Raw genomic sequence first — 27,672 nt, forward strand, 5'->3', positions numbered from 1 at the left:
ACTAGGACACGTAACAGGACAGAACTGGAACACCTCCCCAGGTCCCTGTCAAGAGTCAGGCTTTCAGGAGACTCAAGAGACTCCTGAATCTGTATCTGGAAGCAATAGACTTGTTGTTCCTAGCAGCACCAGAAGTAAGGCTGAAATATTTGATCAAGGATTAAAGTCAATGTCTGTGAAAGAGATGCTTTCCGAATCCTTTTTAATACGGGTATTGGGAGCGCAGTCAATTTCTCATGTAACTTACAGCACTCAGACCTTGGAAACAATATACTAGAAATCATCAAATTTGTAACCAAATTGGGCGTGATTAAGTGACTATATGAACAAAGCCTAAGGGGAGAGTCAGAGCCTTTATATACGTGGGCAACAGCAGGTATAAATTACGAAAATATTTAGGAAGTCCATGCAACTAGCAGAAGAAACAATAAACAAACAGCTTTTTAGCATAACAGCTGCTGAAGGCATGGAAGCCTTACTGCACACGTGGGGATCATGCTACGGATGAAAACTCTGTTTTGAAAGCTAAGCCTGAGAAACAACAGAAAAATGGACAGGATGAGTATGATGAGCCAGGCATTATTTATAACCAGTTGGACAGAACCTTCTCCTTAGAAGGCACTGTTAGAAAGAGAAATCCCCAAGGAGTCAACTGGATGGACTTTCCACAGACATTCTGTTTAAAATTTTAGGAAATGATAGAAATGTAAGTGAATGAAGTGGAAAATGATGGATTCAGGCTTTGGGAAGGCCTGTAAGACAATCTAAGGTAGTTACTCCGACAACTGAATGCATCATAGCAATGAACATTATTAGGGCTGATTTTCAGAATAGGTGGGAGAAAATAAAATCTAATCAGTCCATGAAGGTAGGATAGGTCAAACAGGAACCTGTACTCTGGCCGACCCATCTCAAAATGTAAGTATCTTCCAACATGAAGTAGCCAAGCCTTGAAGGCACTAGTGAAATAGAACAGGATGTTTTAGAAGAAGACACAATCAAACTCACCGTATTACAATGTAATTGTAAATTGCAGGTGGTTAATAAAAAAATTCTGTGAATTGGAGATTTTGCCATAGACTTGAAAAATGTTTAAAAAAAACGGTAGCAAAATTGGCAGGATCAATGAGATGTAGGACAATGAATCTGCAAGATTTCAATTACTACAGGAAATACAGGTCAGTAATTTATTGGTATCATGTTCTTTGTGATTTCATAGCTGAAGACTGCCAACATCAATTCACGTTGAAGTGATAAGAGCCCAGTTTGCTTTGATTCCATTAGGCAGCTCCAAGGGCAAGTTCAATAGATCAATGGGAGTAAAAAAATCTATGTAGACAAGTTTAAATGTAATGATATTTGTAGATGACCCTATAATCATATAAGAATAAAGAGAAAGTGTATTAAAAACATTGATAACATAATAGAACTTTTACAAAAAGGAGGCTTAATCAATTGCACAAGAAAAAGTACAACTTGAATAAATCTTGGTTAAATTCTTAGAATCTAGTCTTTCAAGGAACAAAAATACTCTAATAAAACAAAACATAATGGACGTGTTCATCTCGAAATAAATCTTTCTTTATATGGGAAATGTTCAAATAGCCAAAAAAGAACTTCTCCAAGCAAAACTTATGACTGCAAAAACTGGTTTTAAGCAGTGAGTCTGGAATTGACTCTTGTGTGGAGCACCTTGGGTCACGCTTTCCTATGTAAGATCACGGCGCCCCTGCCAACTTCTAGACCCTGAAGCCAGACATCTCACACTGCTTCTGGACAAATTAACATTTTGCATCTATCTGTCTTCTGATTCTGGTTCAAATAAATGTTCAGCTTGTATTTGAATCCAACTGTGTGATTTACTCCTCATGATTTTGTATTTCATCCCTTCCTGGGTATGGAGTAGAGGAGCTTGTTAAAGACGAAATCTCTATACCATCAGGAAAGAAAATTGATGTAATTTCTTTAAAACACAGGTTTGAAGTTAATGGATGTGCATACATTAAGTTACACTTAAAAAACCCCACAAAATAAACAAAAACAAACAAACAAGCACCACCCAAAAACTTGCATCTTGCTGTACTACAAACTTCTTAGGGAAAGTAAAAAATAAAACAAAGCATATTTTTCGTAGCCAGAATACAATGCCTGGCATAGACCAAAAAAAAAAAAGGCACCTCAGTTACACCAAAATGAACCTTTAGGTGCTGCCTTTCAATAACCTGTCCTGAGCTACAACAGTGAAGGATATTAATTACACCTCTACACAGCAACTAAGGTTAAGGAAAAAGAAAGCAATAATTAAGAAAATTCAAGTCATTAACAACTGACAAAGATAAAAGTCAGATATACCATTAGACTTGTCCTACATCGTTGATGCTCTAAATACTATGTACCAGCCTCTCTCCCAGGTAAAGTTTGGTGTCTTCTTCTGATAATGGAAGTGTAGTCTGTCCCTTTTCTAAAGTCTATTGTCTTTTCTGTGTTCTGTCCTGACATAATTCTTAACAGAGTCATGGGAGTTGTGCATTCTGGATTGGTTTCATCATCAAATACTGGCTAGAACGCAGAGGAAGATGTTGGCCTCAGGAGCGATGTGACATCGGGTAGAAGTTTCGGCTTCTAGAGTGAATGCAGACGCCAAGGGACACGTTCCCTAGAGGAGCAAATCGTTAGCAATGAAGTGCCTCACTCTTCATTGCTATACTTAGCACAGGGGATTTAGTCATAAGTACCAGGTTCTTTCAGATAAAGTTCTTTTAATTCTTTTTTGATTTAAAGATAAGGAAGGGTGATGGAATCAGACACACAGAGGGTGACAGAGTCTCTCCATCTGAATTCTGACCCCAAAGAGATGAGCTAAATCCCAGCTGACATGTTGCCTCTGACTGTTGAACCCAAAACACTACCTCAGAGGCTGGCCAACTTGCCTGGTGACCACCAGCGAGACACTGGAGGAATCTTTTTATTTCGTATTTCTTTGGGAAAGAAAAGTTTCCAATATTGCAAGAAATTGCAGGACCTGAATTCCTTGTTGTCCTGCCTCCCAAAGTACTCCAGCTCTACAAATCCTCTTTTATCAGTCTGTGCACAGGACACTGGCCATCCCCTCTAAAGAGACACCCTTTCTTCTGTTGTTCTTCCTCTGCCATGAGATTTCTGATCAAATAACTGCAGATGTCTCTTCTTTGAGATACAGAAAGTTGGAACGGCTCTGCAGAGATAGAAGTGCTGCTTTTCTTGGTCCACACTGGACGTGGAATCCTATGTTCCTGCTGAGATCAGTGCCGACCAACACAGAAGGGGGTTAAACAGAGTATCTTCAATCATGGGTGTAGCCTTTGAGCAAGAATACTAATTTGCCTCAAAGTAGGGGGGGTGTGTAGCTCAAGTGGTAGAGCACATGCTTGACATGCACAAGGTCCTGGGTTCAATCCCCTGCACCTCCTCTAAAAATGAATAAACCTAATTACCATTTGCCCCCCCCAAAAAAAAACCTAAAAAAAATAAAAAAGAAACAGAAGAACTCAAAGTTGTTTGGACCTAGGAAACATTATACTTTTAATAAATGTGCCGTCAGGAAATTGTTAAAGCAACGATGGCACACGTACATGAAAGAAAGACTGCATTGGACAAGCTAGACCGACAGGGAGACTTTATTCAGGACTACTGCAACAGGAGTCAAGGCTACTGCAATAGAAGAGAGGTTGACCTTAACCTTGTTGAAACAAAAGGACGTTCAGTGCAGGAGTGAGTTGCTGGAAAAATGCTTCACGGAGGAGGCTGGTCAAAGCATTTGCTGACTGGGGGCTTACCCTCCCCCAGGAGCTGTGAGATGAGGGTACTTTCTCAATGATTGCATTATAAGGGGTGGTTTCAGTCCCTGAGAAAGACATTCCTCAGCTGAAAACTGAGAGGAGCCTGGAAGGAGATTTATACCTCAAAGGGGCAGAGAAGGAATTTGCAATTGCATGTTTTCTAAGGTAAATACTCTAGGAAACAGAAACGGGAGAAACTTGTCTGAAGTTTAGTCAGACTGAGGAGAATGTTCAGACAGTCTTGGTCACATGTTTCCTTAAGCTAATATAACTCGATTTGATGTTTGGCTATATAAGCATTCACTTTTTTAAAATATATTTTTTGACTTCAGGCCACTCAAGAAGTTTCTAATCCGTTAACAAGCACCCCTGAAAAAGGACGTTACTCCCATGGAAATATTCTCTTTGATCAGATGCTAATGCGCAAACACACAGATATTTGAAGGTTAGCTGTTTCAGCAAGAACAAAAACTTGACCGTAAACCTAGGAGAATGTTCTGTTCTTTCTCTTCTGAATTGAACTGGGGAGAACAGTTGGCAAATTGTGTTTGCATATCCTGACTGTTTTCTGCAGGCGTGCACCAGCCACAAGTGACAGATCCTGTGGTTAAAGTTAAAGACAAAGAGGCACCTGCAGGTAACAAGGGCTCCAGGGCAGTTTGCAGCAAAGATGATGCTTTTCCCACAACAAAGCTCTTAGAAAAATCAAACAGCGTATTCTCCATCAATCGACATGATCTGTTTGTCAATTCAAACCTTGGGAATTAGAGAATAAAGGTACAGGCATTGACCTTTCAGTTATGTCAGCCCTTGAGCAGTAATAACCACTAAGAGCACTGCTCATTGAAAAGACATAAGTCCTTTAGCACATTGCTTCCTAGAGAATATTAACATCTACAAATCCAATGTGCAGGAACTATCAGAAAAGAAGGCACTGAAAGAAAGGTATTTTGGTTTACAAGACATAATTCAATAATATATGTTTAAAAATTCTTCATATGGAAGAATTCTAAATACTTGTATTATTTATTATTTACTTGAAGAGCATTTATTCAGGAGCCAACAAACTGGTTTCTACCAATTTATAAATACTAATAAAATCATACTGAACCTGGTTTTTTGGAAATAATAATCAATCCAGTCTTTCCAAGCTCATCCAACAGAAAGTAGACACCAAAAAAAGAGAGCTTCAAAGTTCCTGGAGGGTTGATACGTTGATCATTTCTTAACTTTATTAGTTGCTTGGTCTTAGACCTTACCGGGATAACAATGCTTTCAAAAACATTTCCAATGCTCTACTGGCAATAAAGTGAAAATTATCATTGTAATATCACTGGCCAAAAAAAGTAATCTATTTGTATTTAAATAAAATGATATGACGTGATATAATATCTTGAACTCTCCCCTCAAATTTAATTCATCTGTTTTCTCTTATTTGAAATTAGTGCTAGATTAGATCAACGTTTATGCCAAGGATATATTGTGGCCAAGAGCCAAAGGGAAATAATTAATATTCAGTGGTATGGGGCCAACTAGAAATTCTTCTTAAGAAGTCTGATCAAAGTTCAGATTTTGCAACATGTGATTTTTAGTAGAATGAATCATCTTTATACCCTAAAACACACACACCACAGACACCACTGCCAAATGTCTTTCCTTTTCAATATATTCATGAATCTGAGATGATGGATACAGACGAAAACATTTATTGTCTGGCTGAGAAAACTGTTCTTCTGTGCTGCTTAATGGAACTGTTTGTAACTCTATGATGGATTTTTCAATCTTGAGAATATTGTCTAGGACAATCTAGAGTTAATCTATCTGGTTATTGTGATATTTATAAATGTTAATTGAGTTCCTTTGTGAGCACTAGTTTAAGCGCTAGGGGTCAATGATGGGAAACACATAACCCCTGAATAAGTTTACAATTGCAAAATAAAGTTATTTTACCAAACTACTTAGCTGTAAGTATACAATTACAAAGATAAAAATATTTAGATATAGACATATCCTATATGATTGTTATCAGGATGTGATAAATGTGGACCATGATTAAGGTCCTTTAACTCAGCTCATTATTATTTAAGCTATTCAATTTGAATAGTTTCCAAAATACTCAGATATAGGTCAGCTTGTTGAGCATGGAAAGACTTTGGTCAGTTGTCTTGTTTGCCCCTGTAGTGTTTGCACTAAGACTGACCACAAAAAGGGCCTGTAAGTAGGATTCCCTCTAGTACAAATATTCTGTGCATTAATAATGACACGAGTAACAGCTAATGCAACCCTACTTATTAGGTAGAGGACAGGCTTACTAATGACCTCAATACTAACTCCTCATTTCCCAGATTCGTGATCTCAGCCTCCTCCAGAGGATGGAGGAACTCCAGCCATGTGCAAATCTTCCTCTGAAATAATTGCACTTGCACTGATGTGAGCTACAGACACTGGTGAAATCACTGTTTCTGGCCCAAATCTGTGTACAAAATTAGTAATGTTCAAAGTGCTCTCCTGCAGATACATACCATTTCCTCCTGCCTAATTCATTGCTACTGTGTCCACGTGGTTCCTGTTTCTTTATTCTCCTTTACCTGAATAGGACAAATAGGACTTAAGATATTCTGCAAAAGCCACAATTAGTTCAAAACTTAAGATTTCTTTCCATGTTTATTTTCTCCTTTCTTTCCACTCCAAAACAGTATTAGTCACACTTCTTATTTCACAATCAGAATCCGTTTCATCAGCACTGCATGAACATAGGGGTCTCTGTAACCCAACCTAACAGATTTCTACCATATCTGTACATCTCTCTATATATATCTCATTGAAATTAGTGAGCTCAAAATGGCAACTAAACTCATTCATAAGACATTTGCCTGTCAGAGGGTAAGCCATCAGTCTGAATAAAGTCCAGGGGGCGTTTGCCATGGTGAAATTTCTAGGAGTCCAGTGAGGGGGGGCATGTAGAGGTAGCCCTTCCAAGGTGAAAGGTAAGTTGTTGCATCTGACCTCTCCTACCACCAGAAAAGAAGCACAGTGCCTAGTGGGCCTCTTTGGACCTGGGAGGCAAGATGGTCCTCATCTGGATGTGTTCCTCCAGCCCATTTTCTGAGCAGTCTGAAAATCGGCTAGTTTTAAAGGGTACCCAGAATAGAGAAGGCTCAGCGAAGTCCAGACAATTGTGCTGGCCATCCCACCACGTGGGCCACATGCTCCAGCAGACCCAGTGGTGCTGGAGGTGGCAGTGGTGGGTCCAGCTGCTCTTTGGAACCTCTGGAAGGTCCTAGAGGGAACTTTCCGGGCAGACCTTTAGGATTTTGGAGGATGATCCACCATCATCTGCAGATAACTACCGTCCCTCTAAGAGATGGCTCTTGGTCTACTCCTGAGCGTTGGTGGAGACCAAACTCTTCACCCTGGGCTACCAAGTTACCATGTGACCCAAGCTGCCAATCACCAACTGGGTGTTATCTGGGCCACCAAACAACGAATTTGAGTTTGAGAAGCCACGCTTTATCATCAAATGGAAATGGAACATATGTGATTGGGCCATCAGGGCCATAGAGCACAAGAAAGTTACATGAAGAAGTGGTCCAAATGTCCATGGGGACCATAGCCCCAGAGAGCCCAGCAACACTGCCTTTCTACCTCCAACCCTACACCTGTCACCTCATGGAGAGTTCTCTACAACTAGTTGACAAAAGAAGAGAAACTAGGGTCTGCTTGACATATGGTTCTGCACAATATGCAGACACCATCCAGAAGTGGGCAGATGCAATGTTACTGCCCTTCTCTGGAACATCCCTGAAGGACACAGTGAAGGGAAATCCTTCCAGGGGGTGGAATGTTGGGCAGTGCACCTGGTTGGAAGGAGAAATTGCCAGACATGCAATGATACCAATTCATGGGCTGTAGCCAACAACTGCATTGGTTGGATGGTCAAGGACTTGGAAGGAACATGATTGGAAAATTGGTGACAAAGAAATTTGAGGGTAATGTATGTGAATATCCTTGTCTCAAAGGGCAAAAGACATTAAGATATGTGTGTCCCAGAGCAAACACAAGCATCTCAGCAGACAGAGAACTTAAAAATCAAGTAGCTTGGATGACACATTCTGTGAATACCCATCAGCCTCTTTCCTGGTCCCCCTTTCTTTGCCCAGTGGGCTCATGAAAACAAAGTGGCCATGGTGGCAAGGATGGAGGTCTTGCCTGGTTTCAGCAGCAAGGACTTCAATTCACCAAGGCCAACCTAGCTCTAGGCCCAGCTAAGTGCCCAGTACTGGGCCTCTGATGTGACATCCTTTCCCAGGGTAATCAGCCAGCTACTTGGTAGTAGGTTGAATACATTGGACCACCTCCAACGTGTTATGGAAGGGCAGTGTTTTGTTCTTACTGGAGTAAACACTCTGGATTCAGATTGGCCTTTTCTGCACACAATGCTTCTCATCTTACAGAATGCCTTGTTCACAATCATGATGCTCCACACAGCATGGCTTCTGATTAGGAACTCAGTTCATGTCAAAAGAAGCATGGCAGCAGGCCCATGCCCAAGGAATCCACTGGTCTTACCATGTTGCCCACCATTTTGTACGTAATAGTACTATGACTAAAACAATGCACATACCTTAATTAAAAAATATTTTATGGCTGAAAAATGCTAATCCTCATCTAAGCCACCAGAGAGGCATGGTAGTAACATCAAAGGTCACTGGTGACAGATCACCATAAAAATATGACAACATAGAGAATGTTTGGAATATTGTTATCAACAAAAGCTGTGACATGAAGTGAGCAAGTGTTGTTGGGGAGATGGTGCCGACTGACTTGTCACGGGGTCACCACAGACCTTTACGTTGTAAAAAACACAGTGTCTGGGAAGTACAGTAAAGTGAGGTACGCCTGTGTCTGTATATATATCCTATTGGTTCTGTTTCGCTGCAGAACCTACTACACTTCCTAGGAGAACATGGCATACTCACAAAGATAAATTACATTAGAGAGCCAAGAGGCTATCTTTTCAAAAGGATGAAGATGAGAACTGAATTTGATGTCATAAAACCACAGTTCTTGAACTAATGCTGCCCGTACTTAAACAACCTAAACAGAAATGATCTTAAGTCCCCCAGGTACCCTAGTTCTTCATTAATAAAATGAGGGAATCTGATGTATAGTCTCTCGGGAGCTTTCCACGTACGAAGGTTTACATTGTATAATAAAATAGTAGCACGCGTACAACCGTTGTTGCTACTGAGCTCACAGTTCTGGATGGATACACATTACAAAAGGGAAGTTAGTGCTGTTAGTACCATTTCCAAATAGCAAGGGAAGACAAAGCAAGCATGAACGCACGAACGGAAAATACATGTCCTTGACCTTTGCAGTAGGAGTTGGTATGATTCTATTCTGTCTGAGTTAAGCTTTCCTGAAAAATGTATGAAGCTTATTATCGATATATGGAAAGATGATGAGTATTCTGTCTACTATGTTATGGTCCGCCATTCACATTTTATAGGCATCTATATACAGAATGAAGCATCTAAAGATACCAGAAAAGAGAGTGTAAATTTTTAATTTAATGAATTGCAATATATTGTGGCTGATAATCTAAAAGAGAAAATTTAGTAACCAAAAGGCATGTCTGCATGTGCTTGTGGAGGACACAGCAGAACAGGTATGAAGCAGTGAGTTGAAATTTATTAAGGAGTAAAGATTTTCTGAATGATGTTATGATAAAATAAAGAAGTAATTTCTTACACTAAGATGATGCTGGGTGATATAAGACACTCAAAGAAGTGTCAAACAGAAGTAACTATAAAAAAATTTTTTTTTTCATCACTGAACAAGATGTGAAAATGTCAAGGAGCTAACTGATAATGATTAGAAATATAACTTAAGCTAAGAACTTTGATCAATATCTCTCTAGGTGTAGAGACTTACTGTGCATACAAGGTGACTTCACTGCTATGGTTACAATAGTTTAATCATATCAATGACATTAAATTCAGTAGACAAAAAAAAATTGGTAAGCCGCTTTTCCTTGTGTCAGTGATAAAGTTTCCTAAGAGTTTATTGCATGGCTGAGAAAAGACTACAAATAGCCTTCATGAGTCCTGATGTCACCCTACTCATGACTTTCTTCCTGCACGTAGGAGACAAACATGCTGATGTATCATTTCTGTTCACCATTGAGCTAAAGCTGAGTTTTCATATGTTCCCATTAAAGATTCATGGACTAGCCCAAAATAACGAATGAAAAAAAGGAGATGTTTTTTGAAAACAGAAATCATTTCAGACAGGTCCCGGCACATAATGGGAGAAAAAGAAATCTTTCATAGCCCTCGTTATCATTTCTGGCTGGTGAAATTGTTTTGTTTTTCACTCCACCACCATACTGGAGAGTTTACATAGACACTGCTTCTGCCTATTGGTGGAGTTCATGCTTTCCAATATGGCGGCAGGTGTTGCTTTGTATAGATTATACTGAGGGAAAAAAGAATGGAGTAGGTTGACTCTTTTTCCATATTTTAAAAGAAAATTCGCATATTTGAGAGAAAAGGAGAAATCAACACAGAATACCAGCTTGGAATTTAAAGATCTTGTGAAACAACTTGTCTGTACAGTTTATGAAATTTTTTGAGGTACATTGATTGCAGTCTCTTTAAGATGTAGCATCTCCAACTACAGAAGTGAAAATAAAACCACAAGGACTAAGCACCTTGCCTTGGGACAGACAGTTGATTAGTAGCAGGAAGTCACTGATGGCAGGTCCAGATTGGAGTTACTTTAGTGGAAGATTCTAAGTATTACCAAGCTGCCCCCAAAATTGGCATGTCCACTGATGTATTCAGTCATTTAGTGAATCAGTGATCGTTTCACTCCATAAATCATAAACATTATACAGTGAATGACAATTTATTAGGGATCAATTCCTGTGTTAAGGTTTGTTGATACAAAAATGAATAACACACAGTTCTGCCCTCAAAAATTTTCCAGCTTCACAAAGTTTATCTGCTTTATTTGCAATCAGTAAATTTTTCTTTCTAAATTGTATTTTATTAGATTAAATAATCTCTCCACCCCATCTTCACTTGATTCCTGACTTCATCTTCCTGAACAAATTATGAAAAAATACTTTGCTTATAATTCATGGCTAAATTTTTTTCTCTCTTAGACTATCTATCTTCTTAGGTTTACACATAAAATCAATATAAATTTAAAAGTTTAACAAGCTTGGACCACAATAAATTAGGTATTAATTATCAGGATGAATTATGAATATTTATATGTTTGCTTAGTGAAGCAACCACAATATATGTCAACAAGGACAAGGGAAAGTTAATGAGCTGAATATTTGGAGCAACTGAAAGTTAAAGGAGAAAATAAATTCAAGGAGACACCCCTTAAGCATCTGAAAAAGTAGGAGTAAAGTACATGTGCTAAGATGCATTTCATTAAAAGTATTTCTAGAAAGCACTGATGAAAGGAGAAAAGAAAATAAATTGTAAGTTGATTTATTTTTGGTCTCATTAAATAAGCCTTAAACAAAATACAGAGCTTGAACTCGTACAAGCGAAAGATACTCAGAAGTTTGCCACCCCTACAAGGCTGCCTTTGCTTGAGTAACTAAAAGGAAATTGAAATTCACCATCTTGAGATACTTGGGATTCAATGGAACATTCATTAACTGATACAGATCTTGAGTTCCAAGTCCTTGTCAGCACTTGACGAAACTGATTGAATTCTGGATCTTTAGTCTTAAAGTTGTCTTTTACACTCTTATCATTTAGTCTCTTCTGGTCAGTTTAATGGAACACGAATTCAAGATAAGAGGTGCACTGAATAAGTTAGTTGGTAATATTGTATTGTGTGTATTGTGTTTCAAATCCACTGCTCTTTCTTTTCCCAGTCAAATTAAATATGATTTTGAGGAATTCATTCTTGTCATATAGCAAATGAAATCAACAACCTAGAATAATGAGAAAAGAATTTTACAAAATGAATTTCAAAGTGCAGGAAATTTTACGTGGCTGCAGTTAGGAAGACGACACCTGTGATAAAGTTGTTATGATAAAATCACAGCGAGGATGGTTTAAAGTGGAATGAGAATTCACTTAAAACTTAAACATATGCATGTTAAATGAATTGGATGGAGCCTACTGCTCCCTACTTTGGGAAAGTATTGTACTTCATTTTTAAATCATTTTTCAAGAAATTAAACTAGAAAGATGAACTGCACCAGTTTCTCTAATCTTTGATATAGTGTCTCAAATACATTGAGGTTTAACATTTGTTCATTAATTAATATCATTGGAGACATATGCCAAAATTATTTTGTAATAAGTGTCTAATGATCCTTTAGCCCCAGTTGACTAAAGATGAAAGGAAATCATTGTCATGAGAAATCAGTCTCTCTGAAGTCCTTTCCCAACTTTGTCCAATTTTTATTGCCCTTGGCAGCCTTTAGTCTATTTGTGATTAGAGAACAAAAGTGTCCTCTAGGGTCAGAGAAGCAGTTTCTAGTTTGATTTCTCATTCCCATAGTTTTGATTCGTTTAAAAATAAAAACATAAGAGAGAGGTTGATTCTGCAACCAGAAGCTGAGAATTAACTCAGATTTTGATTGTGAAACCAAACTATTTTATGGATTTGAAACCAGGATTACAGAAACAGTATTTCCAAAATTTATTTTAAAACATGTATTATACCTTAATGTACATCAACAGATGACTGGGTAAAGAAGCTGTGGTATATTTATACAATGGAATACTACTCAGCCATAAAAAAGAATAAAATAATGCATTTGCAGCAAGATGGATGGACCAGGAGATTGTCATTCTAAGTGAAGTAAGTCAGACTGAGAAAGAAAAAAATGTCATATAATATCACTAATATGTGGAATTCAAAAAAAAATGAAACACATGAACTTCTTTACAAAACAAAAACAGACTCACTTGTGTTGCTGAACATAGTAAACACAACGAAACACAATCCAGATCTGACTGGAGTGTTTGACCCTCCTATAGTAAATGGCCTCATCACACAAGAGAACAGCCCCCACTGTCATACATACAACATCTGACTTTCAACCCAAAATTCAGTGACACAAAAGAGCAAGAATAAGAACAAACTGTCAAGAACTAAATGAATCAAAACAGCAATACTGATATGTAACCCAGATGTTTGAACCATCAGACAGGGAATTCAAAATAACTAGGATGAATGTGCTGCAGGCTTATAGAAAAGCTTCAGAATGGGCATAACCAGGTAGGTGATTTCATCAGGCTAATGGAAACTATAAGAAATAATCAAGTTGAAATGCTAGAGATGAAAAACAAGTAGGTTTTAACCCATTTTTTTAAAATTAGAAAGGATTTTTTGTGTGTCTGATTAATTGAAATGCCTCACATGGAGCTTAGCTACTCAGATTCCAGTGTGCCTCCCTAACTCTGAGCATCGATTCTCAGCCATGTTCATAGACCAAAGTGGCCTGTGTTTCCTTCTCATCATCAGTCCCAACTAGCTGAGAATATTTTAAATTATGAAGCACAAGGTAAAGCATTAGGCAAAACAGTACAAAACCAAAGCCATGCATTTTCTGATGATTCAGGACCTGATCATATCTGTCCAATGTTCTGTCTCATTTTAATTCATGACCGCCTTGAGTACACTGCAAGGTTCTCCATCTGGTTTGTTTATTATTGTTTTTGGGATTGTGCAGAAATGAAGAATGTGTCTTTATGTTATAACTGTGAAATGAAGAAATGTGATGAACAGAGGGTCTGCCTGGCCAAAATTAAAGGAATGGTAAAAATAAATGATTTTGTTATTTAGGTCTACCGGTGTTAAATTCTTCCTCACTGCTATGACATTCTGTGATCATCTGCGTAGTGCTTAGTTTTTAAATTTCTTTTGTAGTAGGTGGAACATTTATCATTTTATAAAACTCTATGGAGTCTATTCAGAAAACCGTGCACTGGAAACTCCTAGAGACTCAGTTTATTAAACATTTCACGATTAATATATTTTTGTATATATGAAGTCAATGATATTTCAGATTTTTTCCCCATCACTACAAACCTCAGTCCCCTTTAGGCGGTTCAGACTTTGGGATTCTGCTTATCTAGATCTTGCACGTAACTTGTTAGATTGATATCTAAATATTTCATTTTCTTGAGTGTCAATGTAAATGACATCGCATTTTTAATTTTAAATTCTGCTTCTACTGCAGCTGAAGACCCCTTTCGGCCATGCAGCGTCATGCCATCCCCTGTGACTGGGATGCTGGTGTTTTTGTCGAGAGAGGGATATTGGTGTAGCTCTCATCATTTTGGTGCTCAACTGAGTTGAAATTCCGCTCAAAGGTAGAAAAGAACAACCTCTGTGCCACATTTTGCACACACACCCAAACACAAGGAACAACTCTATACTTTCACAAATATCTCTGTCTCTACTCTTCATTGGTGTTCACAATCAGCTCAAAGGATCAAAAAAAGGACCAAGCCACTTTCATATAATTTATCCCTCTCTTCTCCCCTCCTTCCTTCCGGTCACCCTAATTACCCAGCCATAACTCAACATTATCAAACCCTAATTTCCCTCCTTCATCTGCAGTTGCAAAACACATTTTTCACTGCATGGAAGAGGAGACAAGCCCACAGCCCTAGTGTGCTGGAGTGTATCTGTGCATGAAAACACACGTAGGTGGTGAAGGGAGTGGCGATCCGGTGACTTTTGCACCTAATTCAGCACCAGATGGATAAAACCGCTATCATACTGTAGGGCAGTGTGATAAATCAATGGGAATTAATTAACATCCTGGATTGCTGAAGGAAGATCTGCGGGAACAGCTGGCCATTCACTTGGAGGAAAGAATACATTTGCCATGTTATATTAAAACTTCTATTTGGGATCTGGAGCTAAAGCTGGGTGCAGAATACCACTCATAGGAACCATCCAAATCCCAATATTATCAAGAAGCAAATACCTGTTTTGCCTGATCAGGAGATAATAAAGAATGATCACGGGTGGATGTTAGAATTGATTTAAAGTTCTTTCACTGAATTAATTAACCTCAAGGATTTTCTAAGAACTCATATTCCTTATAATAATTAACCCTGTCCTGTGCGTTCCATTTATTATATTATCTTTGGGAGTAAGATAAAAATAAAATTTGCTATACTTGGACTCACATAGCTGGTAGGAAAATCTAGATGTGTGTCTGAGATATGGCATGTAACATTGCATCTAAAAACTCCTTACCTGTTCAAAGGTACCTTTTTTTCTTTTCCGTTTCTATAGAAGCCTAGTGCAAATAGCTGTGCTTTCTTTTTTGCTCCCTGGCGGAGGGCAAATAACACTGAAAATATCTTTGCCTAATTACATTTATTCTCAGGGGGCACTTTGGTCATTGTTTTACAGGTGAACTTGATTAAGGGATGAGGACGTCCGTGTGAACACACGAAAGAACACTTGTAATCTTTCCCCTCTTGAGAAAAGAGTCCTTCAACTTAAGCATGACTTACTCTCTGTTTATGGAAATAGCTGCATGAAAGCATTATACAGGCATTAACATGCCTTAGGGCATAAATCACAGACACACAGGGACTGAGAGAGAGAGAGGCTGCTATTTTAGGTGAACAGGAGAGCTGTGTATGTGAGTTTTGAGAGCCTGCCCCGCTGGGGTCAGCAGAGCTAATTCAGACAAGGTTCAGTGGAGGCTGACATGGCTGTCTTCAGAAGGAAGCTGCAAATGTCCTATCATGCGCTGTGTGTCTCTGGGGAGCTTCACAGGACCAATTGAGACCAATTCTGTCAAAAGGACATCTAAGGAACTTAGAAGAATAGGTCTTTGTAAAGACGTTTATGAGGCTTCGGAATGAGGAGCCAGAGAGAGCTGTGTGTCAAACTGTTCCTCCCCTAAATCACAATTGTCTTTTGCTACCTTTGAAAAATACAGCTTTGCTGCTCACAAGAAAAGCAGCCTAGATACAAGCCTGATCCAGGATTATTATCCTAGATGAACCTAGGATACACTAAAACAAAAACGAGACCCACCAGGGCCTTCAGGGTGGTTGTCACCAAATTCACAATCCTAGAACTTTCAGCTTTCTTCCTGCAGCCCAGAGAGCCCCTGGGCTTTCTGATTCTTCTCCAGAAAAACAAACAATGTCAACAACTTATCATGATTTTTCTATTCAATGAAAAAGATATATAAATAAGCTTTTCTTAGCCTATGGGTTAACTTTTCCAATCAGACAAACCAGGTTTACTAAGTGATTGCAAGCAGTGATGAATCGTGACATCTTTGGAAAGGTTACTGAAGAGCAAAGCTCCTTGACGTTAGAACTGCGGGTGTAGTTCATAGGGCGGGGCTCATCGCCGCCTCTCTCCTCCCACCGGGATTCTCACAAGGGGGTTGGGGCTTCCAGAGTGGAGACTCACAGAGGAAATGGCTGTGGGCATCAGTGCTGGGGAGGAGACCTAAACTGTAATGGGTGAATTGCTAGAGGCTCAATGTAGGTAACTCAGAGTTAAAACTCCAGGGGTTCCAGACACTAGAGGGGGCCCCACAGTAATTGAGATTTACCTCCAGGAGCTAGACCAGATCCCCATGGTAAATATCAGAGAAAAATACCCTGGGTTGTATATTGGGAGCTGGGGGATGGGGGTGTGGAAGCAGAGGGGACCCTTTTGAAATAAACCAGAGCACTGTGCTCGTCTTAACAAGGCTGCCATCAGGAGGAACAAGTTAACCACAGCCTCGCCTGCTGGGTTATTATCAAAGCCTAACTGACCGGGGGAAGGAGAAGACACAACCCCAGTCCACTCTAGCCATCCTGCCCCACCGAATGGGGGAGAGAAGAACAGAGACGCTTGCAGAGGCACCAGCTCACAGGACGACTGACTCCCAGTCACAGGGCTGGAGGATGCTCCTCTCCCCCACCATCAGCCACATCACTGCAGGCATGTCTACAGCAGGTCCTTCTACCTGGGGCATCATGCTTAGTTATCAAGAAGAAAAACACAAGACACACCAAAAGGTAAAAATCACAGTTTGAAGAGATAGACATGACAGGGATATTGGAATGATCAGAGCAGGGGTTCGAAACAACCATGATTAATACACTAAGGACTCTAATACGTAAAGTAGAGAGCGTGCAAGAACTCATGGTCAGTGTCGGCAGAGACATGGACATCCTGAGAAGGAACCGAAAAGAAACACTAGAGATAGAAAAAACACTGTATCAGAAATAAAAATGCCTTTCATGGGCTAATTAGTAGATTGGATATGGCTGAGGAAAGATTGACCTAGAGGACGTACTAACGGAATCCTTGAAAACCAAAGAGTAAAAAGAACAAAGGCTGAAAAGAAACAGAACAGGAGACCAAAGGACTATGGGACATATGCATAATGGGAACACCAGAAGGACAAGGAAGGGAGAGAGAGGCAGAAGAAATATTTAAAACAATAATTACTGAGAATTTCTGCAAAGTAGTATGAGACGGCAAACTACCAGGAAGCTCAGAGAATACTGAGAAGGATAAACACCAAAAAACCTACACTTAGGCATATTACTTTCAAATTATAGAAAATCAATGAGAAAAAAAAAATTCTGAAAGAACCCAGGGAAGCAATTATAAGAACAAGATTTAACTCCTGGAAAACAAGAAGAGAGTGGGGTTAAATATTTAGTGTGGAGAGAAAAAAACCCCACCAAACTTATTTTTATATATATATACACAAACACACACACATACATATATGCATTGAAGAAGGAATAAGTAAATAAAACTTTTATTTTTCTTATTCTGAATTGATCTAACAGAAAATTCTGTTCAATTGTAATAACAGCAACAACATGTTTGATTATACATGCTTATGTCTGCACATATGTAAGTGAAATGAATGACAGCACAGATAAAAATGACGGGAGGAAGGGTCCAGATTATTCTGTTATTGTAAGGCACACATACTGCCGTGAAGTAGTGAAGTGTTATTTGAAAGCAGAATGGATTAGTTGTAAATGTGCACTTCCAACTCGAGGGCAATCACTGAAAATGTGAAATAGAAGTATAATACATGCCAAGAAAAGAGAGAAAATCATATAGAATTCCCAGTTTCAATTACAAAAAGGAGAGAAAGGGTAGAAGACAAGAATAGAAACTAAGACCATGGGCAACAGTGGATAATAGTGACATATATGGTAGCTATCAATTCGGCTAAGTCAATAACCACTGTGAATGTCAATGGTCTAAATATACCAACTAAGACACAGAGACTGTCAGAGTGAATCAAAAACCATGACCCAACTATCTGTTGTCTACAAGAAACCCATTTTAAATACAAAGACATATAAACTAAAGGTAAAGGGGTAGAAAAATATATATATTATTTAAAGGAAAGAAAAAGTAACTACATCAATTTTAGACAGAGCCGACTTCAACTTAAGGAAGGCTGTCAGGGAACCAAGGGCACAACATGATAAAGGGGTCAGTTCTCCAGGACCGTAATAGTTCTCAGTGTGTATGTGCTTAACAACAGGGTCAAACTCCATGAAGTAAGAACTAATAGAGCTGCAAGGAGAAATAGGTAAATCTACTGTCAGAACTGGAGACTTCAACACCCTTCTCTCAGAAATGAACAGATCCAGCAGGCAGAAAATCAGCGAGGACAGAGTTAAACTCACTAAACACCATCAATCAACCAGATAGAATTGACGTCTGCAGACTACTTCATTTAACAGCACCAGAATGCACATTTTTCTTAAGCTTACGAGGAATATTCGCCAAGATAGACTGTGTTGTGGACCATAAAACAAAACTTAACAAATTTAAAAGATGTGAAATCATACAATATCTGCTCTCAGACCACAGTGGACTTAAACTAGAAACCAATAACTGAAAAATAGCTGGAGAATTCCCAAATATGCAGAGATTAAACCACGCATTTCTATGTAAAATATGGATCAAAGGAGAAATTGCAAGAGAAATTTTAAAATATTTTGAACTAAAGGAAAATAAGAACACAACTTCAAAATCTGAGATACGCAGTGAACATAATGATTATAGGGAAATTGGAGTATTGAATTCATACATTAGAATAGAAGAAAAATCTGCAGTCAACAATCTAAGTTTCCACCTTTCTTTCTAGAAGAACAGAAATTGAAAAAAAAATAGAGTAGAAATTAATAAAATGGAAAACAGGAAACCAATAGACAATTGACAGATAGATTCTAAAGTTCTTAAGGCATGACACAGGATGTGGACCAGTCAACATGATGTTGAAGGAAAAAGGATGGATGTGACTGCTGCTGCTTGCCTTCAGGACTTACTCTAAAGCTGCAGCAATCAAGAATCAACTCTTTAGCTTCCCCCTCGGAGATGAACATGTGGAGGTGCCACTTATGCATGATTAACAATAAAAATTATAACAAAAAAGTAATGTTGTATTACATTTCACTGAGATTATAATCATGTTAGAGTAGAAATGCAGTTATTAACTTGCACATTTTATGGCAAGTGGAAATAATAATTCTTTCTTCCAAATCTCAGTGCACATTTTGTTTCTGCCAACTGTTTTCAAAGGCTGGGTATACTTTCAAGATGCAACCTCCTCTGCACAGAAATACAATTTTAATAAAAATTCTCTTTTAAGGCTGTCTGGTTTTCTCCACAGTGATGGATATTTAATCAGAGTCAGCCTTTAAAAACATCACCCTCGTCTTCCTACTTTCCAACATGTATTTTCAGTTTAGGGGTTTGTAAGATAGAATTGTTAATGTAGCTGAAACTGGGACATATTTAACAATTATTATTGCAACTGGTTCCTAATTGATTATGAAAAGAGTTTCAAACCCGTGTGTGCAAATTTGAATAACATATCTAACACGTAAGTGATAATATGTAGATTTCAGATCTACTTTTCCTTTGATTTTGTGAATATTTCAAAATTAGTTTTTGGTTAAGTTATCTAGATGATGGCTTTCTTGTTCCATGTTGCTTACATCTGAGAAAGGAACCTATTTATATAAAATTCCAAACCAATAAGGTAGCAAATCCAAGCAAATAGATAGCAAACTGGTTCCCAATATAAATCGTAAGTAAAGAACAGATGTGGATCAAATTACTTACGGAAACTCATTATTTGATTAAAATGTATTTTTTTGAATAAAGAAAGAAATAATGGCTTAATTAATCAATGTTATTAAATAGTATGTAATAAAATAGCATATGACAGAATATTGATTTATATATATGAAAACAATAAGAAAAAGTTGAACAAACCAATAGAAATATGGATGAGAGGCGTGCTCTACATATTAATGGTAAGTCTATATAAACTATATTCAATGTTTCTGGTAAAAACACATGCAGATTTAAAGTATTCTGTTTTGCCTGCCAGGTTCTTAGATTAGAACGAGTGACCATGCTCTGTGCAGAAGTGTGTGTTCTAATGCAGTGTTGATGGACTGTTTATAATTTTCTGGAGGTGATTAAGCAGTGTATATCCCAAGGTGGCATGCACATCACCTATGGCAATCTCATGTAGAGAAACTTACCCGAAAGAAGTAATTACGAAAGTTCAAAAACACACACGCACCATCCAGGTCAATAGAATGAACTCTTTTAAAAATTATTAGAATTTGGCTGATTATACTTATTTGGCCTTAACTAGATTTTAACATCTGTTATACCGGGATCTGATGTTCATATGGGAAAAAAATCGCTGAAAATACATGGCATTTCAAATCATCAAACTCTTGATCTCTATGTATGTTCTATTTTTAATTTAGAATAAAGCTCTCTTTTTAAGTACTTTTATATGGAGATACATGCAGCATATGATATGTGCTCTAATTATTGTGTTTTTAAGAGCAAAAAGAAAGTAGGAAAAAAAAAATAAATATATGTGTATATATCAGAGTAGTGTTTATCCCTTAAAGGAGGCAAGATGATGGGGTCGTGGAAAAGCACAGAAATAGATTCAACAAAGCTGGTAAAATCTAACTCCTAAGCTTACTGCTGGTTCATTTAATTGTTTTACTTCATAGCTTACATATATAATACATGTATTTTTATATATCTAACATTACAAATACAAACTTAAAAAAGAAGATAATCTTCTAAGCATTAAGTTTTACATTTAGGAAAAGACATACATTTACAAATTCTGTGCAGTGCTAATTTAGTAATAACTTCAAATGACAGTGGTATTAGTAATAATCAGAATGAAACCAAACAAATCCAGTGGCTAAATGTGTACAAATTTGCTAAAATCTCTTCCTGAATGGATTAGTAGTTGCTCAATGTAATAACTGTCAAAGGGAACATTTTAAAAAATGCTATAGGACATTAAGTGATTAGCAGTCGACACTCCAGAATTCTTCAAGTGGAAAGAGTTTAGCATAATTGAGCACCAGTTAGGATAACGTGTCATTGAAACATCTGGTTTATATGACTGCTTATAAGCACCAACATCCATCTCAGACAGGATCTTTGCCCCCAGAAAAACAGGCAAGGGCAGACCTAGGGGTAGATTCAAAGTTATGAAAGGACTGAAGACCTTTATTTATGGGCCCACATCTCTGCCAGTCCTGCAGATGGAAATGCTTTCTCTCCAAATCCTGCACAACCTCAAAGGTTAGATGTTTAACAGTTTTGCAAGTCTGGGGAGAGAAGACAATTTAAGACAAACTTTACACATTATATAATCAGAGTAGCAGGTTCATTTGCCCCTAGAACCTTCAGTCTTAATGCCTGGGCTACCTTTGTCTCTTGGTCATCATAAAGAGAAAGGAAAAGGAGGAAGATATGGTCCTATCTTAGAGCCTTTCTGGAAAATGGTCCAGGACCCATGTCTACCTCTAAGAAAGGACACGCTCCTAGGATTTCTAAAATCCACTTGTTTAAAACTTTCCCTAGGTCATTTTTATTGCTAGGAAGTGTAAGGCCCTTTCTGAAAGAAGCAACCATCTCCTTCGGTAAGGACCTAAAAAGTCAGCCTCCATTATAGGCAGGCAGGTCAGCTAAGCGCTAAGGAGAGGAAATAGAGTGTGTGGAATTTAGGGCTGATGATAGTATTTCGAAGTCTGTGAAAATGGAAAAACCCTAGTCTTCAACAGCAGCATTGCTCCCTTATTCTCTTCACTCAGTCCTGTACATAAGGTGTTAGAATCGTGGGAGACATAAGTGTTATGACAAGATGCTCTCAGGCATCCTTGGAGCCACAACTTCGACCTGAAAAACAAGAAAATTGGGACCCAGAAATATTAAAGTATTTGCCAAAAACACAAGCTATCAGAGACCCCGGGCTCCACAGAACATTCATTCTTGGCACTAATTACTCACTTGTAATCCTTTTATGTGTACCGTGCCCACAGAAAAATGAATTTCTCTCTTAACCATTTATATACAGTTGTTGTTATATGAATATGATGATTACACTTGTGCACAATGTTTATTTATTTGTAGAGATGATGGACAGTTGTCTCTACAATGTCATGCATTTTCTTCTTCAAGGTAAAACAATCTTCCCGCCCACACTACTTTGTAATAGGCCTGCTCAAAGGTAGGGACAGGTCTTCAGAAAGAAGTGAATCAGTCTTTACATAATCGTATCTCTGTTATAAGTTGGAAAACTGTTCTGAAGTTTAGAACTCCCCTCTGAATAGTGATGGTGTCTAGGCTAGTGAAGATTAAATTGCAGCTTTAAAAATTGTAAGTGGTTTGCAGTCCTTGGAGGTTGAGCGGCGGACTGCCAGTTGAAGATGAGTATAGCTCTCTACGATGCCCTGAAGACCTTGAGGGAAATGGAATGAGTCGAAGACTGTTAACTTCCTTCTGTTATTTTGAAATAAAACCGTCCAAGTCACTTTTTTATCTTATTTCCACCCCAACCCTCTTTCTTTCCGTAAGAATAATATGGACTGAGGTGGGAAGAGACAAATATGACATATTTATGGGGGACATTGTACAATGTTTTTTTAATTCATTTCTTTGGTATAAACTCCATCAAAAGCATGTTTTTAAAGATAGCGAGCACATTTGTAAAAGGATATATTGTTCCATTTTTGCAGTGCTTCTGTCTTGAGTGAGGCATTATCTGTAGCACTGTGGTTAGCTCAGCAGATAAATTTAGTTCCATCAATCTCTGTGCTCCTCTCAAGGATGCTACGGGAATGAAAGTACCTAGCAGCCAGTAAGCCTCTGCTCAGTGTGGGGTCAGATATGGAAGGGATTTACAAGTGGTTCATTTAAACTCTCTTTTTCTATGTATGGTTACCTTTGAAATGACCTAGATATTACAGAGTGATGGTTATATCCTCTGTTGTCCTATAGATATTTCAACAGAGCAGACGTTTTATGTCTCACAGGGTCAGGATGAGAATGGTAGGGTAAGATTTTGTTTTTATTAGGCATCAGATGGTTTTTGTGGTGATTGACGTCCCTTAACTCAATAGTGTGCAGTATTGAATGATAATATCTTTAACATTGTAAGCCCCTCACGGGTGTAACACCAGACGCATCTGAAATAAGGGGCTGAGTGGAATAATTTCCTTCGGAGAAAAGCTTTGAAGCAAAGCAACCTTGAGCTATCCTGTAAAAGAGGGCTTTGTTTTTCAAAATAGCCGTTGAAGCACCCTTAGGATGTTTTCTAGAAAATTCTTGTTTTATCTCTTTGCTGTACTTAGGAAAATACTGTTTTCTAGTACTTTGAAAATTAAAGGAAAAGGAGCATATTGATGTAGAAAAAGATAAAACTGACCCTTATCACTATTCCTTGTGTTTCAGTCAGAACTTCAAGTACTGTTTCCATGGAATTAACACCCAAATAAATACCTCCAGCTCTGACTTGTCCCTCCCTTGTCTACTGAGCCATCTACTTAGATGGTACAAAAGCTCCATTCCATTGTCCCCAAGCTAGTTCTCTCCACCAAATCAGAGGTTTTCACTTAAATCCCTGATTCTCTCAACAGCATTACTATTATTTTTTTAGGTCATCCAAGATTATTTTGGACTTTTTTTTAGTTTTCCTCTCCATGGCAAACAAACTCTCCCCACTGTGACATCTGAATAATTTTCACGACCTGTTCTAGCTACTTTTAAATTTCAGATCCATTCCCTCCCTTGCATGTCCACCATTGCAGCAACCCCCATCACCCTTCCAAATGGTTATTTGCAGCATTTTCTTGTTTTATTTTCTTCCTTCTAGTTTTATTGAGATACAATTAACATAGAGCACTGTATAAGTTTAAGATGTACAGTACAATGACCTGAATTACATACATCATGAAGTGATTAGCATAATAAGTTTAGTTTTGAGATCCATTCCTATTACTGTATGTATCTGTAGTTCATTTTTTATTATTGAGTAATATTCCATTATTTGAATATGTCATATTTTGTTTATCTTCCCTCATAAGATAGACATTTGGGTTGTCTCCAGTTTGGGCTAGTATGAATAAAGTTGCAGACAACATTTATGTACATGTCTTTCTGGAGATACGTGTTTTCAGTTATCTTAGGTAAATCCTTAGGAATTGGAGAGCTGCATCACTTGATTTGTTTATGCTTCACTTTTTAAGAAAATTCCAAGCTGCTTTTGAAGGTGAGGTGCCATTTTAATTCCACTGCAGCCGTGTGTGATCATTTCAGTTGCACAAAAGCTTCAATAACACTTGATTTGACCAGTCTTCTTATTTTTAGTCCATCTAATCAGTACTGTTGTCTCAGTTTGTGGTTTTAATTTGCATTTCTATGATAACTAATTTTTGTAAGACTGAGTCATAAATCTATTCATATATTCAGGATTCACGTCTTCTGTCTGCTATGTATGTTGTGAATAGTATTTCCCAGTGGCTTGCCTTTTATTTCTCTGTGGTAGCTTTTAAACAGCAACATATTTTAATTTAAGTGAAATCCAATTTATATATTTCCTTTCATGTTTTGTGATTTTTTTAAACTTTATATTAGAATCTTTTCCCACTTCAAGATCATGATGGTTTTCTAGTTTTATTTAGAATTTCTGCAAATCGAAGTATTGCATTTAGGTCTATGACTCATTTCAAGTTAATTTTTCTTTATAGTGTTAGGGGGTGAAGCTCTTTTTTTCCCCAAAAATAGAAATCCAGTGGATGTAGCATCATCTGTTGAAAAGGCTTTCCTTATCCCACTGAGTTGTCTTGGCATCTTTGCTTCAAGTCAGTTAACCACATACAGGTGGGTCTACTTCCAGAATCTCTGTATCTGTCATTGATCTGTATTCTTCACAACACCAAACTGTCTTGATTCTTGTACATACATAGAGAGTCAACCAACTCTGTTCATTTTTAAATACATATATTTTATTATGTATATGATATGTATATTCATGCCATGTGTAACGTATATAATTGCTTTGGTTATTTGTTATATACAAGTCCTTTGCATTTCTGTATACATTTTAGAATCAGCTTTCAACTTCTTCAAAAAAACTACCGGAAATTTTGACAAGAATTCTGTTGCTCCATTTCAGGACAAGTGCCTTCTTAACAATATTAAGCCTTTTTATCTGTGAATTTAATCTCCCCCTTTATTTAGGTCTTCCTTTCTACCTCTCACATTGATTTTTAGTTTCTGTGTAGAAGTAATAGGTGTCTTTTGATAGAAATATTCCTAGGTATTTCATGGATTTCGGTACTACCATAAATTGATTTTTTCTAAATTTTATTTTCCAGGTTTTTTGCCTATTTATAATAATATAATTTTTTTCTAGGACAATGTTGAATAGAAGTGTCAAAGGTAGCACTCTTGCTTTCTCCCTTTCCTCAGGGGAAAGAGTTTAATTCAACTAAAGGACTTATTCTCTTAGTATTAAGTGTGTTGTTGGGTGAAGGGTTTTCATAGATTCCCTTTATCACGCTGAGGAAATTGTCTATTATTCTTAGTTTTCTAGGAGGTTTTTCTCATGAATTAGTGTTATTTCTCCAAAAACTTTTTTTCCCCCTCAACTCTATTGAATTTGTCATGTGTCTTTTTTTTCCTTTTTTAAAAAGTATGTTAAATTTTATTGAATGATTTTTAAAAATTTTATGTCAACTCTGCTTTCTGGAGATAAACCTACTTGAACATACTGTGACATCCTTTTTGTGTATAGATGGACTTGATTTTCTAATACCTTGTTAAGAATTATTCATGAGTGACATTGCTCTGAAAGTTCCCTTTTTGTAGTATCTTTCTCAGGTTTTAATAGTTAAGTTCATACAGGCTTCATAAAATGAGTCAAAAAATGATTCTTCCTGCAACTTTCTAAAAAACATATTACGTAGCATAGATGTTACTTACTCCTTGAATGTTTGGTAGAATTTACCAGTGAAATCATATGGGCCTAGAAATTTCTTTCAGATGAGTTTTTTGATAATAAATTTATTTAGAAATAGATATAGGACTACTTAAGTTTTCTGTTTCTTATTGTGACTCTTTTGTTTGGATGTATTTTTGAAAATTTCCATTCTTTTCAGTGTGTCGACACTTTAGGTGTTAAACTGTATAATCTGTCATAATAATTCCTTTCCATTCCTGATACTGGTGATTTATAATGAAATAGCCAGAGGTTGGTCGATTTTGTTAGTCTTTTTAAAGAATCAGCTGATCTTTGCCAATTATCTCCATTGTCTGTTTACTGATTTCTTAATTTCTACTTTTTTTTTGCATATAATTTCCTTCCCTCTCCTTATTTTGGCTTTACATTGTTCTTTTTTTTTTAATCTTGTTCTTAAAGTAAAACCGAGGTCATAGTTATTGATTTTTAAAAAAAAATCCTTCCTATTTCTAATATAAGCATTTAATGTTGTTAAGTTCCCTGCTAAGGATTGCTTTAGCTACATTGCACAAATTTAGGTATGTTGTATTTCACTGTGATTACAATTTCCCTTGCAAGTTCACATTTGACTTCTGAATTACTTAGAAGTGTGTTCTTAAATCCCAGGTACTTTGAGTTTTCGTTAAAATATTTTCTAATTTCTTACTTTTTATTTCTTATTTTTGTTTTCATCTTTATTCATTTCTAATGTAATTTTGTTGCAGGAAGATAATCTTTAAATTTGGAGACGTTTAATCTCTGAGCGTGTGGTCAGTCTCTGTGACGGCTCATGTGTTCTTCAGAAGGCTACGTGTGGAGAAGCTGGCCACAGATCAAGGTGGTTCATAGTGCTGTTCAGATCTTTTATGATTTTACTGATGTTTTTGGCTAATTGTTCTATCAGTCACTGAGAGAGAATGGTTAAAATCTACTGGGATAATGGAATTGTCTGTTTTTCTTTTTAATTCTGTTTTTGTTCAGCATGTGTAGAGGCTCTGTCATTAGGTACAGGCTAATTTAGGATGGTACATGCTTCTGGTGATTTATTTTTTATCTTAAGCAACAGTCCCTCTGTAACTGTGAGGAGACCCTTCATCTCTAAGTCTATTGTATCATCAGATCATAAAACAGGTTACCTAGCCTTCTGGTCTTTCCTCCTGGCATTGGATATCTAATTCTGTCTACTGATTTTCAGCTCTTATAGGCATCTTGCAATAAGCTCTCAGATTTTAAAAATGCTACGTCATGGGTTGCCTTTTATTGAGGAGTTTGAGCCCTTATCATTTAATACAATGTTTGATGTATTTGGATTTGGGTCTACCGCATTTATTTATGTTCTGTTTCTCTTCTCTGCTTTTGTTAGTCTGCTCCTAACTTTCTGACTTCTTTTGTGTTCCATAAATATATTTTAATATTTCATTTTACTCTGTTAGCTTTTATGCTGTATTTCATCAAACATTTTATAGTAGTTGCTCTATGGATTACTAAATGAATACCTAAAATTTTACAGTCTAC

Source organism: Vicugna pacos, chromosome 2, assembly GCF_048564905.1.
Source record: "Vicugna pacos chromosome 2, VicPac4, whole genome shotgun sequence".
NCBI lineage: Eukaryota > Metazoa > Chordata > Mammalia > Artiodactyla > Camelidae > Vicugna > Vicugna pacos.